We start from the raw sequence: 13983 nt of genomic DNA on the forward strand, positions 1-13983 counted from the left end.
GATACTAATTAAAAAAAGTGACAAGGTGAAAATGCTGATTTTTACTTAATTGTTAATACTGGATTTATACAGTGAAAAAGCGGTGGGTGGAGGTTGGAACCTGTCAGTGTGTCCTCTAATTCCCTCTCATTCATCAACACTGAAGTCCTTTCTCTGGCACTTAAGGCTCCTTCAGCAAATATATCTATATCTATATCTATATATATAGATAGATATATTTTACCCTATTACATTCTATTTTTGCCAATTACTACATTCCTGGAGGGTGAAATGCTCAGTCTGACAGAGAACAGGAGCCAAGAACCCAACTTGTGCACTAATCTGTGCCCGTTCAAGCTTGGGGCACAGGGCTGACGTTGCCAATTAGAGAATGGGTGTGGCTCACAGCAAATGATTGCAACCATCCATCCTGTTTTACAGGGGATACCAAACACCAGGAGCATTGACATTTGACTATTACTCGCCTGGGGCCCATTTCCCATGTCAGACCAGAGGTGTGTACCCCAAGACTGACCTTCCCAGCCCTCCGGGGTTATTCTCTCTCAAGGTAACAGATGGCACCTGTCAGCTGCTGATTTTGCATCTGGCTCATTGCTGCTGGAGAGCAGCACTGCCTGTTCACGTCATCTGAGGAGAATTGAACACAGAAGGCAAAAGCTGGTTTGGTTCGATGATTTAAGTGACAGTGGGACAGCAGAGAAGCTCTTGCTTACACTGCCAACCCTCGGCTGAGAGGAGAGAACAGCCCCGAGTGCAGCAGCACAGCAGCCACTTGGCCATGGGTGGAGCAAAGACTCTTATCTGCAGATAAAACAGAAGTGGCCAGTACCAGGAACTGCATGTTAACAGACTTTGTGAGTCAAATCTGTGTACACTGAAACATATTCAGAAATGTTCCCTTTCAAGCAACTCCCTGGTATTCACTCTCTAAATATAAGTGTTGGTCATTAAAAAATGAAGCCCAGAGGCCCACCCTGAGCAAGGCAGCATCATCCAGACAAGCATAGCCTGAATATTTAGGAATTGGTTCTGTTGGCCTGAAACCTAATTAAAAAACTTCCTGTAGAATTCCATGTTTCATTTGACAAAGCTCAGCAGCATTTCAGCAGCTTTGTCCTCTGAAATATGCTAAATCTGTAATTGTGTGAAGACACCAAACCCAACATAACCCAGTGATTTATAAAGCTCTCTGGTTCAGTATCACAGCTGATGGCTGGGGATGAAGAGAAGTGTGTAATTAAAGATTTAAACAAGTACAGTGAAAGAGCTGCTTTAAGCCTTTAAATCCATCATTAGGTTGATTTTCAAATGCACAGTACAGTTTTCCTGCCTATTGCACAACTGTGGTCTAAAAAGATATTTATAAGCTTTTCTGCCTAAAAGTTAATTCATGAACTCACTGCTATTTTTAAACTTGCAGAGAGTAAAAGAGTGTAAAGGTACCAATAATATTAACACTTCTGAGGAGAGCACCATGGCTTGTCACCTGTATTCAGTTCCCAGAATCGGCACAGCTTGTAATCAAAAAGCACAGTTCCATTTTCTTGTAAAGGGTCTGGACTGGTCTTTTTTTTATTGTCCATTTTCTCACTCTGGAAAGAAGGTCTTCTTTCCTTTTAACCATTCAAAAAACAAACAAACAAACAAAAACACCAGTTTCCTAGAGCAAGCTCCCTGTCCAACAGGCTATCCAAGGCTATCCACTTTCTGGGATAAGGAAAAGCACTGAAATGAGATAGAGCAGAACATTGATTGCCAGGAGATCAGAGAGCTGCAGGCCAGGCATCAGCACTTCAGGCACTTCGCCCTGGCTGTGCTGGGATTTCTGCTCAGAGAAGGGGGCTGGCACATCTCGTGCAGAGGGTGTCTTGGGGCAGCTGTTAATGGCCATTTTACATATACCCCTTGTGGGGCTGCAGTGGTCAGCACCAATATTCTAACATTTTCCACATTTCTGGACTATTGCAGATGGGGTAACTTGAACGTTTTAGATTGCTAAAAAATGTGGCAGTCAGTTAGTTCAGCGGGATGTCGCTGAGAGCGTGCAGAGTGCCAGACCTCTGCCATCTGATCTGGCCTGTTTGACAGACACAGATGATGTAAGAAGTTTTTTTATCTTGTATGGCTTTAGGAAGCTGATGCCTGCTGTAGTCAAAGGGATGTGTACAACACATTGCAATAGAACTGTAACACCTGTACCCACAGCAGTGTGTATTTAGTCACCAAGTCCCGTGTGAAATCACTGTGAATGTAAGCACCTGGATAAATTTGTGGATCTGGCTCAGGCCATTTGTGTTGCTGGTAACACTGCTCTGGTTTTCCCTGCCTTCTGTCCTGAGAAAAGCATGAAAAAGCAGAGAAGCAGCTGCTCGTGATGCTTCCCCAGACCTCCTGGGGATGCTGGTGTAGCATCCATGTAGCCTGGGATTGGGCTGTCTTGGACTGTGCTGGACCACGATGAAGGAGATACTGGAGGGAGTTTTGTCAAAGAAGCAGAGGGATGGTTCTGCAGCACTTGAGGTGTTACCACAAATGGTAAGTTTTAACCCCTTGTGTGCAGGTGAGCTGAGCACCACGAGTGCCTTGGCTGATGCAGGCTAAAGGATGACTTTCTAGCAGAAAGTGCCACCATCAAAGAATCCATTTACATGCTGTGGCTCAGGTGTGAAAACCAAAGCAAGCTCTCCACTGCATGATAAATCACAGTAAAATGGTTCTGTCTTTGTACAATTGCTGTTTGCTTGGATTTGCATGGCTGCATCACTTTTTTCCTGCGTATGATTAACTCTCCATGTTATGTCTTCTTTTTTATTCCCCCCCTTTTTCTTTTTCATGTGGTTTCAGAATTGAAGCTAATCAAGCAAAAAAAAAAAAACAAAAAACCACCACCAAAAAAAAAAAAAAAAAAAAAGAAAAGGGAAATTCACAATTAGGATCTGGGGATTAAACTGTCTGTCAATCTTATCAGAGAGAAAGGTCTTTCTTCTAATCATTGTTTGCATTTTCATAGATTAACAATTTTGGAAACTGTTAAATGATATTGTTCCTTCAGTTTGGCAGCATTTGTTGTACTTGTCTAAAATGAAAAATGCTTTCAGCTTAAGAGTGCATGGAACTGTATAATTTGTATGGTGGCTGCCTTAACAGGTATGATAATGTAATTCTAGGATTACTCTGCCAAATTAAAACCTGGCACAAAATTCATGTAATTGGGCTGAAGTCTAGGCTTTCCAGCATCTCCTGCTGCCTCTGAAATAGAGGGTTCAGGTGGATTCGTGTTAAAAGGATGTGTTTCATGCTTTCAAACACACCAGTTCATGCTGTCAAATGAATACAGGGTGATCTCATTCTTTATTTTAAAAAATAGCTGGTTTTTAATTTTCACTGATGCAAGGAAACACTTGGAAATAAGAGGTCTCAGTGCTGACCTCAGCTGCTCCCTACTCCATGCAGGGAGGAACTGCTGCAAATCTCTTTGCTTTTGGCATGTTCCAGTTTAGAAGAGAGACTAAAGCAGCCTGTGTGTCTGAGCATTGCTTTGCCTGCCCAGGTTTGACCTGGCTGTGAATCCTTTCCATTGGAATTTACGTAACTGGTGGAGGGAATCGAGAAGCTCTTTCTGTGTCCAGGCTCTGCAGCTTGGCTGCCCTCTGAAGGAACCTGAGTTTAGTGAGACTGTGTGGCCTTTTCCCTGAGGAGGCGGACTAATATTTCTATATGCCATTAATTATTAATTAATAGTTGTACAGCTCGTTTTGCCTCAGCTGCCCTTCTCCTGGCATGTGTGCCATGGGGTCTCTGGTGGCAGCTGGAGCCTGGCTCTGCCAGTTCCCAGCACTGCTCCAGCACTGGCTCCTCGAGGGGGGATGTGATGGGGCATTTTCCTTGAGAAACTCTGGATTCCTGGAAGCTGGGCAGTGCCTTGGAAATGCTGCAGCTTGATAAGGTGAGCGAGTTAATGTGAAGTGAACCAAGAGTGACTGCTTGCACAGTGCCTTTCTTAATGAGACTTTTCCTTTTGATTCCCAGGAGCTTCCTGCTGGGAGAAGGTTACTTGTTTACTTGGTTTTAATTCTCAGGAAAAATGATAAGATGCTTCCTTTCCTGCTTTGTTAATGATCTCATTAGAGTTGTCTTAATTGTTTTCATTACATTGAGTATGGCAGCACAATGATGTGATGAAGTTGTGGAGCAGAGGATCAGCAATCCTGAATAAAAAACAGTGTGGAAGGCCAGCTGAGATAAACCTAAGCACTTGTTTTGTCCTGCTTTTGATTTGCTTGTGGCAGGCAACCAAAGTTATTCATCAACTGATCCTGTAGCCCGGCAGCTTTGTTACATCTTGCTGTTCGAATTTTTTGGAAGCACTTGTTATCCTTCAGTGATCAAGTGAGTTTGCATAGTGGAGGGAAGTAATGGAAAATGAAACTGTCAGCAGCCTGTACATCGTGGGAGCAGCTGGGAAAGCAATCACTCAGATGACTTCATCTCAAAATCACATGAATCTTAATAGCGTGTAGGGTGTAACCTTTGAAGAACAACTGTCTAATTCAGCTGCACACAGCAATTTGCTTCAGACGAGCTACCAAAGGCAGTGGGGCAGCTCAGCCTGGCACAGTTACATCCCTGTCACGCCTTTCCTCATGGCAGCAGGGGTTTGCAGCTGTGCAAACACGTCCTGTTGGTGAGGAACCCACTGATCCGTATCTGGTCGGTAGCTGTGGCCCATTGCAGGCCAGCTTGTGCCCACAGCCCAGCTCCCTCCTGTGTGATACAGCCAGGCTGTGTCCTGCACATTTCCCATCTCCTTGTTCCTGGCTGGATTTCCCTGGGCCAGGCTGGCAGGTGCTGCAGAACCCCATGCACCAGGCAGTGTCCCCCCACTCCATGAGTGCCCGTGGCACAGGTACCCACAGTGCTGCCCACCAGCCCCTCTCACCAGCTGCCTCCCCTTGCCCAGCTGCTCACCTCTGCACCCACAGAGCACTCAACTTGCTGTAACAATCTTGGTTTGTAAACTACCCTGTAATTGCCAGGCTCTCACAAGGAGAAAGCAAAAAGCCACAGGCTTGTACGGGCATCCCCAAAGAATCAAATTGCTTTGTAAAATTCTCAGAAGGGCAGTTGGGCTCTTTTTTCTGTTTTTCTCCCCAAACACAGAGTACTGATTCTGTGCCAGAGATGATGTAAAACTCCTACTGGGTGGCCTTTGCTATAATGTTCATTAAGTGATATGTTCTTGGAGCCTGTATGAAATGCTGAAAAGCTTCCAATTCTATAAGCAGACAGCCCCCAGAAAGAAAGAAAGGCTTAAAACCTGGTTCAGGGACTTATCTATCAGCACCACTGATGTGACTGGTACTGAATTAGCACGAGCTTTTCATTCTGCCCCTTTTCATCCTGCAGGTTAACGTCACGTATCCAGCTGGGACTGTTCTGTTTGGCATCCATCACGGTCACTGTCTCTGCATCTCTACAAAAAGCTGTTTGCAGTTCACTGTGTGCAGTTCACCCCCCAGTTGAGAACTGACCTGTAGCAGACAGCTCAGAGTGGTTGTACATTGCTAACAGTAATTAAATGCAATTAAAATGCCTTCCTGGGACAGCAAGACCCTGACCTTCAAATGATCATTTGCAGCCTTGATTTGAGTCGTGTGGCGTCAGCGAGACGTCGCAGTGTTGGAGTCAGCCACGGGCACATGTGCTGTAGAAAGTTGCTGTTTAGCCTCTGTGTCTCATCATTAGAATATGTTGTATATGGGAGACATTGACCTGAGGTGTACCAGGATTGTCAAATTTATCATGAACTGTGTAATATTTCGTGGTTTCCTCTAAATCTCTGCCTCTGTGAGATTATTAGTGAATAATGAATGACATGAAAGGTCAGTTTCATTTGCTCTTTCTTGAAGAAAAGGCTGTTTCTATCCTTTCAGTTGCATGGAAAGAATCTTAAAATAGTTCCAAGTATACCCTAAAATAGCAAAAACCTGAAAGGAAATCAATGACATACATAATTTTTATTTTTTTAAAAAGTATGGCCCTACTGAAGCACACAGTGACCTTGAATATGTCATCATATGGCTTTAAAAAGGATGAAAAACTCTTAGCAGTTTCTTGCAGTTTGGACTTTAAAGCCAACCAGGACAATGCCTCTTCCTGGTTTTTCTACTTCAACACTGCATTACTACTAATAATAGTAACATAGCTGACAGTTAGTTGCTGATTTCTAGAAAGACATTTATTTGAATAATATAATCTCTCTTGCAGGTCAAATGCCATTCATAGGGTGCTTGCATTTTTGCAAACGTTCCCTTTTTTAAAACATTAACTGATCGAAGAGATAAACAAATGGTGTGGGAGTTCATCGCAAGGGCTGGCTCTCGATGATTAAAAAGGACTTTTTTAGATGTGCTTGAGCACAAGTACTTGTGACATTTTTTATATACCTTATATGTGTTCTCCCTTGTGTAGCATTAATTTGCACTTCCAAAGAACATCAGCAAATCTTTCCTGTTTCCTTAGAAAATGCTATTTTTGTCATCCCATTCCTGTAAGCAAACTCATTTCATGTAGTAGTCCCTCTGGCCAAATACAGCAAAAGCAATACTTCCTCTAAGCAAATGTCAGCATAATGCATTTAGGCTTTTTTTTTTTTTTCATGTTTTAATAATATAAAATTCTGGCAGAGTCCTGATTTATTCCGTGCATGTTAAGTAAACAGCCTATTTTGATACCCTTTTTTGCAATACAAAAGCTTTGCTTACATTAGTGACTTAAAACCTCACTGGACCCTTTTGAGATGGAAATACACCCAGGTAAGTGTTTCAGCCTTGCTTGGATTGATGGAGCAATGGAAGAAATCAAGGGGTGCCTGTTTCATTGTAAGGGGACAGGAAAAAAGTTCTGATATTTCATAATGAGAAATCATCCTCAAAATAATGCTCCTTTTTCCTTTTTAAAGAGTTATTCTTAAGAATTCTCCTTTCTGCTCTGACTGCTTCTTGAGGCACTACATACCAAATGCATTTTGTCCTTTAAAATTATGGTTATAGGCAGTTTTGAAAACCATTTGAGCAGAGTTCTCACACTGATGCCTGGCAGTTCAGTGGGACTTCTCTCAAGAAAGATGTTTACAATACTTCAAAACTAACTTGGCAAATGTGGACTTTTAGTTCAAAATGACTGTGTCATTAAGGGTCTGATGCAAAGCCCGGTAGAATCCATAAAAATGTCCTAAGAGACAGACAAGATGAGATAGGTTATGTTAAACATGCATGTTATAGGGTGCAGAAAAAGAAATTGCAGAGCTGACCGTGTGCAGTCGAGGTTGTGACAAGGAGTGTTGTGGACCTGAAGTGTTTGTGTGCTTTTGCCTCTGTGTTACCTTTCCTTGTGTGGTACTGGGCAGCAGTGTAGCCTTTACTTGGGACATCCTGTCAGAACCAAAGAGAAATCCAGTTCTAAAACGTGATTTGCACTGCAAGAGGGGCAGCGAATTCACTCGTATTTCAAAGAATGTGAGAGAAGATTTATTGTTTGCTTGTTTCTAAAGGCATGCCCAGGATGTGTTCCCAACAGGAGAGAACTTTGTATTGTTTCCTCTTAAAACACAGGACATTTTTAAAGCCAGTTAGCAGCAAACGTATCTCTGAGGGCTTCCTGCTGATGAGAAGGGAGCATGCAGGGCATCCAGAGGGCAGGGATGGGACAGTGTGCAGGAGGGATATCAGGCAGTGTCACTTTACCATCAACAACACGTTTTCATCTGAAAATGAACCTTTGCTAATTGTCTCTGTGAGAAGTTACCATCTGCTTTATGTTGTCTTCTGCTGTAAGCTGGGTTACTACATTTCTTGGAAGACAGAGAACAGATTTCTCAGGATGCTTTTTTGCTGTAGGCACCATCTGTCTGGCTTAAATCCTCAGTTCAGCACAGCAAACCTGGAGCAGCAGTGGTGGTAAGAGCAGCTGTGTGGTATTTGCTTTTCAGTGCTGGTTTCATTCTGTTGTAGCACTAACCTAGACACATATGGCCAGAAATAAGTGTATTGCAACCAGAGCAGTATGTGTATCAGTATACAATCCATGCTGGTGTAGCTCATGCATGTGTGAACTCTTCACTGTTTCCTTTACAAACACTGATCAATACCAGTCATATGGCTGGAGGTCTTGGGCTTGTTGGTCTGTTTTCCAGAAGGATTTTCCTTGTGCTTGCCAGGATTTGGATGATTACTTGGCTTTCTGGCCACTGGAATGAAATAAGCCTTAAAGCCCACCAGTGGTCTCGAAGGAATCTGGTTTGGGATCAGGCTTTGTTTACCTCGTTTTGAAGCAGGAACGCCTGGCCGTGTCGCCTCAGTTCCGTATGCAGCCGATGGAAGATGAATGGAAGAAGGAGGTTCCCCACATTGTAGGATGGGGAATTCATCTCTACAGGTGCCTGTGTTCCTGCATTTCTACAGGGAAACTTCACCTCTAGTAACCAGATCTTCTCACTCCAGAGAGGAGCCTGGACCTTGCCCCAGTACCTGGTGCAGACTCAAGCCCCTCCAGCTGCTCAAGCCATGGCTGCACTTTGCCATCCCACTCTGTCACTGGTAGCTGGGATGAATGTGGCCTTTAAAACCTGTTGGCTTTGCTGTCAGCAGTTAGTAACATCTTTCCCGTGACTTGGGCCACATGATTTGTAAGCCTCTTGGAAAGTTCCCTGAAACATGAGCCAATTTCTCTTTTAAAACTGTTATTACATTAAAAGAAAAAAAATCATCTTGCAGTGCCGAGCAAGATGGTATCAAAAAACTTTCATAGTTCTTGCTGCCAACCAATACAGATTTATACCTTACAGGGAAAGGATACAGAGCCTCAGTTTTCGATTAAAACAGCTCAGCTTTTCATCAGTAAAAACTGAGGTCCCCAGTGCCAAATAAAATAAGGCCAGGCTCTTAGCTGGTTTAAACTGGATGAGCTCCATGAAGCATCACTTGACCTGGACTGAATTTTACTTGCTGAATTTTGACTGTTACATGACTGTCCTTCTCTAACCAAGTAAGACATTCAGCAGGATTGCAAGGGATGTGTCTAAGGAGACACATTGCTATTCTCTACCTGTCCAGTCTTAGGTTACCAGTTACTGCAGATGCAAATAGGATCCTGCTCATACACAGATGTATCAGCAGGGTTTTTTTTGGTTCTCTCCTATGGAGTCTGCATTTATGTTTATGGCTTGCTGGTGGAGCATTTGTCCTAGTGGACCAGGGGGTTTATTTGTTTTGTTATTCTGGCAAGTTGTAAACTAAACTTTCAACACTCAGTAAGCAAAACTGAGATGCAGTTCTGTGCAGTACAATATTTTTGTGATGACGACACAGTGGGAAGTAAATGGCATCTCCAAAGCACCATGTTCTTCCTTTTGGTGCTTCCAGTAATTTCAGTACTGCAGTTATGTAGCTGGGGAGAAAAGTTACAGAAACCCAGTGGGTTTGCAAAAATTTGAATGAAAGCCCCCAATGAAATAGTTGCTGGTGGTTTTGTCATGCTTCCACATTTAGTTCCTCTAACAGAGCCGAATCGGGAAGAAACTCTGAGAGCATTAATCACACTGCTCTATACTTTCAGCTATCTTTTGGCAGCCTTTTGAAAGTCACAGCTAAAAAGACTGAAAACATTCTAGGCTTAATGGGTTGTGAATTAAGGAAAAGGGTAGCATGGAAAGAAAAAAGCCTGAGAGAGATGGGTTGTGCTATGGTTGTACTTATGGAGGTCCCAACACAGGCAAGGGAACAAAGGGACTGTTCATCCAAGCTAAAGGTGCATCTCAAGAGGAGTCACACACTGCACTCTGAAAAGTCATGTAGGCTTTGAGGCACTTTTCTCCATGATGGGAATATGAATGAAGAAATACCTTTGTGGTGGGTTGACCTTGGCTGGATGCCAGGTGCCCACCAAACTGCTCTATCACTGCCTTCCTCAACAGGACAGGACGGAGTGGAGGAAAGTAAGATGGGAAAAACCCCCGTGAATCAAGATAAAAGCAGCTTAGTAAAGCAAAAGCTGCACAGGAAAGCAAAGAAAAACAAAATATCTATTTTCTACTTCCCATCAGCAGGCAATGCCCAGCCACTTCCAAGGAAGCAGGGCTTCAGTACATATAGCAGTTGTTCTGGAAGACAGAAGTCATGATAATGAATGACATAGGGTCAGGCAGCAATCAGCATCTCTCTGACTCAAAACACCTCCTGGTGCTTTAAGCTTCATAGTCCAAACTATAGACTTGAAACAGGAGTTCATTTTAGGATACAAACCATGAAAGCCTAAATAGAGATCAGCAAGTAAATCCAATTTTTTTCCCACCTCTGCCTACTATTTCAATGTTTTACGTGGCTTCTGCTAGTTGTTCTTTTGAAGATACTAAAAGACTGAAAGTCGAGAAAAGCATGGGAGGCACTAGCTGTGGTAATAAAAAGCACTTCACTGATTTGACAGGCTGTTGTAAAGTTGTCCCCATGTGACTGCATTTACTCATTTCCAAGTCACATTTTTCTCTAGCATTGAACAGGACAAGTAAACCCTACACTAAGCTGTTCCTGCCTCCGCTTGATGCAGAGGCATTGACAGTGCAGCACCCAGAAATTCAAACTTTTAGTGATGTGCAAATGGGACTCGTGTTGCTTCAGCCTTCTCTCTCGTGGTAGATGCAGGGGAGAGGGATGCGTTTTGTTTTAGGAGGAGACTGCACCATCCCGGGAGATGGAGATGGGGCGGCTGCAGGGCTGTACCGAGCCCTAGGGCTGGGGCTGAGGTGGCCTTGCTGCTTACACCTGCTCTCCTAACACGTTACACCTGTTCTCCTAACAACTTACATCTCTCTTAGCACCTTACACCTTGGCTTGCCGGGGTGGGTCCTGCCCCGGCTGAACCAAGGGTGGTACTAGTTACTTTATCTTTACAACCCAAAATATAAAATAAGGGCAAACAACATCCGGGATGACTGAAAGTATCCCCAACCCAGGCCGTTCCCATACCCAAACTGCGCCCCGCCGATCCACCTGAGCCCCGCGCTCGGCCTGCATCTCCACCGGGCCAAGTTTTCCGCGGTGCTGCCGGGCGGGACAGGCACACCCCGCTCCCGCCCCATCCCGGGATAACCCCACTCCTGCCCCGGGATAACCCCGCCCCCGTGCGGGATAACCCCACCCCCTTCCCGGGATAGCCCCTCCCCGGGATAACCCGGCCCCCGCCCCGCGCTGCAGAGGGCAGGTAAGGGCCGGTGGGGCTCCGCTGTCCCGGGCACAGTCCCGGTGTCCGGGGGGGGTGGTGGGTGTGCGGTCCCTAGGCTGGGCTCGGCAGTGGCTGTGAGAGCTCGGGGTCCCTGCCCGTGTCCCGGGACGCTCCGGCACCGCTGCCGGCCCGACCTTGCTCTCCAGGAGCGGAGGCACCGCTGGCAGAGCCGTGCTCGGGGTACCCGCGGTTCCCGGGGGGATGCCCGCCGCTCCCGGGGCGGTTCGGAGCAGGGCAGGGCAAGGCAGAGTCTGCCGTCCGGGGGGACTCGGCAGCGGGGGGAGTGTGGGGCTGGACAGCGAGCGGGGCAGGACACGGGACAGCCCTCGTCGCAGCCCTCTCTCAGCCCTCATCTTCGCCTCGATGGCCGTGCGGGAGCGGCGGTGCCGGTGGGGACCGCGGTGCGGGTGCTCTGTGCTCCGCCGCACCGCTTGGGGCGAGGGGAACGTCTCGGGGCACGCAGGGTCAGGCGGGGATACCTCCCACGGGGTACCTCCCACGGCCCTTCGGGTCACGGCTCGGGGCGGGCCCCACGCGACAGGCTGGCAGGGCATCACACCTGCGGGTCCGGACAGAACGTGGGGCTGTTACTTAAATAAAAGTGTGGTTTTTTTCTTGCGTTGATGAACTGTATTGTCAAGGCTTCTTGCAGTTAGAGTGTTTTTGTGCCATCTCTTAGAATTAAGCTTGTGAGGGGGCTGCTGGCTTTCAGAGGAGAGATCATAGAATGATTTGGGTTGGAAGGGACTTTAAAGACCATCTCATTCCACCCCCCTGCTTACGCTAGATGAGGTTGCTCAAAGCCCTATCCAACCTGGCCTTGAACACTTCCAGGGATGGGTCACCCACAAATTTCTCTGTAGAGAAAGCCTAACATGAACAAGTCTTTAAAAAAGGAAAATGCTACAAAATAGGGAGTACTTCTGATGCTTTGTGTTGTACTTTTTGTTATTGCTTCCCCACTTTGTATTCTAAATTACCTGTGAAGACGTGGAACATCGTGTGTCACTTTCCTGTGACTTATGCTGTTTTGTCTGTATTTTCATAGTCTCTCCCTTCCATGCTGGTTTTATTTACTTCCTTATTTGTGCTTCATTGTTGTAAATATTTGGCATGGCAACAAAAGCAGCAGCATTTATTAATTTCTACTCCCTTTGCAGCCAGCTCTCCAGTGGGATAAGCCATGGTAACCTATGGCCACTGCTGTTTGGTTTACTGTGTCTTACTTTGAGTTTGTTTGGCAGTGAGTCATTTTTATATGAAATAGCTTGTAATGGAGCTTGTTCTCACCAGTGATGTTATATACCGTTCTGGGCCCCCTGAGCCTCTCCCCACAGGGTGTGGTCAGAGAGGTGCAGATCTACCAACCTACCCCGGTGAAACTTGTGTGAGGGTGTCAGCAGGCAGAGATCAGTTGGTTCTGAGGGCTGAACTCATCTCCTCTACCTCCCTCCCCATTTCACCTTTGGCAGAATATCTGAGAAACTCCACGTGGTGACCCAAGTTTCTGCTCTCCTGCACAATTCTGTAATTGAAGTGCAAACTTGTTTTTTGCCCCTGAACTCATAAATCGTGTCCCTTTAATGGGCCTCCATCCCTGGGAAAGAGGCAGCCCTTGCCACAGTATGGCACAACATGGACAAAGTGTTCATTGTCCATCAGACTCGCTTTGATTGCATTTAAATCAATATTGTTATCTGCAGTCAGAGATGTAGCGGGGGAGAAAAGCAAAACAATAATAAATGTTTGCAACAAAGTTGAAAGAAGTATGAGGGTGTCAAGGGGTGGCAGAGCCTGAGAGAAGTAAGGGTCTGTTAGTGATTCTTGAATCAAAAGCAAGTTACTTTTTGCAAGTTAAACCTAATGGTACAGTTGATCTTGGAGGGACAAACCAAGTGGGATTAGGACAGCAGTTCAGTGAAACTCACCCCCCGAGATCTGCTGTGGGAACTGCTCTGGGTGTCTGCTGGGATGAGCCTCCAGCAGGTTCAGCCCAAGCTGTTGCCTTCTCACAGACCTGCAGCTGTCTGGGCTGAATGTAGCACTGCAAAACAGGGTCAGCAGTGTGGGCAGGCATCTCACCCTCTGCAGTGTAACGTGCGCTTTACACAACAGCATCATCATACAGTTGGGTCTGGGCAGAATTATAGTTGTCACTGCTCACATAAAAGCTCCAAATCTTATTTGGCTTGAACACCTAGAAATAAAACTGAATTGTTCAACAGTTCAGGTGATCTTGTTATTCTTATCCAAAAAGTCTGTTTTCCCCACCTCCTTGCAAGATTGGCTAAGTATTCACGGAGCTGCACAGATGGAAAAAACACCTTGTCTGCACAAGAAAATGGTACCAGATGATCATCTGATACTGATTTTATTTTTAGTCATTTAATTAAATTGGTGCAATCTGTATTTGGACTCCTCACTTGAGTTTGCCTAAACTTTTATTTTAGGCTAAACTAAATGACAAGCCATGTCCACATGCAGATTTGTGCTAGTTTAAGCATATCTGTTTATAGCTGTGCCTCTAGCTAATTAATCTCCTGCAACTTTTTCCTGTAGGAAAAGCCTAACATGAGAGCTGTGGCCTTGTTGAAATCAGTGTGGCATCTGATTTATTTAATGATTAATTTCCTTGTGAATCGGGACTGCCCATCTCTGATGGTATTAGCCTCCTCATGACTGTGGGTGTTGTACATCACCCTTCAC

At 45.3% G+C, this 13983-nt stretch overlaps 1 protein-coding gene across 4 annotated transcripts in view; it reads left to right on the forward strand.

Moving 5' to 3' along the window:
* Positions 1–11232: 11232 nt before the first annotated feature.
* The window catches only part of LOC114064683 (synaptotagmin-like protein 2), a 44898-nt gene continuing 42147 nt past the window's right edge, over positions 11233–13983 (forward strand). For 3 of the 4 annotated variants that reach the window (XR_003572797.1, XM_027897949.1, XM_027897939.1), the window contains exon 1: positions 11233–11256. The gene's annotated coding sequence lies outside the window, so the exon portion shown is untranslated. The remainder of the gene's footprint in view (positions 11257–13983) is intronic. The other variant, XM_027897957.1, reaches the window with a different exon arrangement.

Source organism: Empidonax traillii, unplaced genomic scaffold, assembly GCF_003031625.1.
Source record: "Empidonax traillii isolate 1590-97213 ecotype Southwest subspecies unplaced genomic scaffold, ASM303162v1 scaffold20:size5563877, whole genome shotgun sequence".
Taxonomy (NCBI): Eukaryota; Metazoa; Chordata; class Aves; order Passeriformes; family Tyrannidae; genus Empidonax; species Empidonax traillii.